The following is a 2,968-nucleotide window of genomic DNA, read 5'->3' as shown; positions in this document are numbered from 1 at the left end:
AGTCTTCCGCCGATAGAATGTGATTGAATGAAAGTGTGACTGGACCAAGTGGTTCGCTTGAAGGTTAGAAATGACTTTCGAGTGCCATCCACGTCTAGGGTACCCTACCGGGGTGTGACAGCAATAGTAGAAGATACGTTAATAACATATGCACGGTCAATAAGATTTCACCCCAAAAAGGAATTTGGCAACTTTGCTTTAAAAAGAAAACTTCTAACTCTTTCCATCAAGGTCCTGTTCATCCTCTCAGCCAACCCATTAAGTTGAGAAGTCTTCTGGTGTCTAATATCTTGATGCTTGCAGTATTTGTCAAATGGTCCACAATATTCACCACCATTATCAGTATGAATATATTTTAATTTGTTTCTAGTTTCTCTTTCAACTGAAGCTTGAAACTGCTTAAAAACACCTAACTCTTGGTCTTTAGTCTTCAAGACATAGACTCAAAGCTTTCTTGAGCAGTTATCAATGAAAGTGACAAAGTAGACCGCATCACCCAGAGTCTTTGTCTTCATTGGACCGTATAAATTATAGTGCACCAACTCAAGCAACTCTGTCTTTCTTGAAGGAGGGTTAGACTTAGAGAAAACTTTATTTTGTTTTCCAGCCAAGCAGTGTTCACACCTTTCTAATTTAGCACTTTGAAAATCGGACAATAATTTCTTCTTGGCCAAAACATTTCTCATTGATGTGGCTAAGCCTCTTGTGCCATAACGTTGAAGAGTTATCGCTCTCAATTGCATTCACCATATTAGCACAAGTAAAAATTATAGTCCAATATAGACCACAATTTTTGTTACCACGAGCTACAACCAAGGAACCCTTAATGATTTTTCACTTTCCACCGCCATTGGTACTAACATATTCTTCATTATCTAGAACACCAACAGAAATTAGGTGCAGACGAACATCAGGTGCATGTTTTACATTGTTCAAAATTAGTTTAATTCCAACACTAGTTTCCAAACAAACTATACCAACACCAACCACTCTAGATACAGTCTCATTACCCATACTCAAAGTTCCAAAGTCATCAGGAGTATAGGAAGAGAAAAAATCCTTCCTTGATGTCACATGAGATGCGGCATCAGTGTCCATAATCCAGTTTGACTCATCACAAGAAATATTTATCATGTCTGCATCAAGAATGGTAACAAGAATTTTGGTGGGGATGGTGGTAGACAATTTTCATTGCCATCCTCTTTATTATCCTCTCTGTCTTTTTTCTCCCTCTTCAATTTTCGGCAGAACTTCTTTGTGTGCCCTTTCATTCCACAATGATAGCACTCAATATCTTTAAGTCTGCCTCTAAATTTGCTCCTATTAAGTTCTCTATTTTAAGAACCGCGACTCTTGTTTCTCCTCTTGAAGCCAGTTACCAAAACATTCGATGAAGAAGACCTTGAGTTTTTATTCTCATCTCTTCGTTCAAGATACTATTCTTGGCGGAATCCATAGAGATCACACCATCCAGAGCAGAATTTGACAATGAAGTTCTAAATGTTTTTCAAGAGTCTGGTAGGGAACCAAGTAGAAGGAAGCCTTGAATTTCTTCGTCAAATTTAATACCCATAGCAGATAATTGGTTCATGATTCCCTGAAAATTATTCAGGTGATCTATCATCAGAGAACCATTATGATATTTTAAACTTAACATCTACTTTGTTAATAACATTTTATTGTTCCATTCTTCCAAACATACAAGCTTTCAAGATTCTCCATAGGGTACGAGCATGTGTCTTCCCAAAAATATGGTTTAACACATTATCGTCAATCTATTGCCTAATAAATTCACATATTTGTCTATGCAACAGATTTCACTCTTCATCTGTTTTATTATCAAGCTTTACATTGGTAAAGATTAGTTGATAAAAATTCTTGAGATAAAGCACATCTTCCATTTCTCCCTTCCAAATGGCATAATTAACACCATTCAACATAACCATTCTACTAGTGTTGGCTTCCATCATTTTCCCCTAAAAATATATAACTATTGCAAATCAAAGTAAATCTTTCTGATGTGGAAGTTCAGTCTATGTTGCAACCACAGATCATACTCGGATAAAATCTTGCTCTAATACCAGTTTGTTGGAAAAATACGGACTAACACAAAAATATATATGGTCAAAATAATAGAAATAAAATGGAAAAATAATGACACCAAGAATTTACATAGAAACCCTTTTAAATAAGGGAAAAACAATGGTCAAGAGAAGCAACTGATATCACTATAGTAAGGAATTTTACACTAGATAGTCACGAGAACAATACTCAAAGTGACCACAACAGACTCAAAAGGAATAACACTCTTTTGATTTTCCACCTTAACAAAATATCGTCCACACTCTATTTTTATTTACAGACTATTTTTTATAGTCTATGCTATACGTCACTCTGCTCTCTAATATTTTTTTCTCTCTATTTTAGTGTGTTTTACAATGAGCAAGAGTGTCCTATTTATAGGAAGAGAAAAAACCTCCCTATGTCACTGATGACATAAACAAATGTAGAAATTTCAACATTTTAATGTGAACAGATCTTTTTGGCTGGTTCAACAAAAGTGTGTGAAGATATCATTTGAACGGTTGCCAATTTCAACAAAGGTGTGTGAAGATATCTTTTAGCCAGTTGTCAATTTCAACAAAGTGTGAATAAATATTTTGGCCGGTTGACCACATCTCCAAAACATGATATTTTTTACTAAACGAAGATAAAACATCTTCCATAAACTCATGAACTGGACCTTACATTATATATATTCAACTCTACAAGAAAACTTGCATACAGAAAATTTAGGTGAATAATTAGGATCGAACAATAACAACTACAAATCGAAGAACAATAAAAAGAAGTCAATAAGCAATACGTGCGTCAACTTAACAAGAAATCATAGCTCATTTACAATGGAGATCTCTAGGACTACCAAAACCTAATCTCCCATATACCAACTATTGCATCTAAAAACAAA

This window comes from Solanum dulcamara, chromosome 12, assembly GCF_947179165.1.
Source record: "Solanum dulcamara chromosome 12, daSolDulc1.2, whole genome shotgun sequence".
Taxonomy (NCBI): domain Eukaryota; kingdom Viridiplantae; phylum Streptophyta; class Magnoliopsida; order Solanales; family Solanaceae; genus Solanum; species Solanum dulcamara.
Note: the sequence above shows the minus strand (reverse complement) of the source record.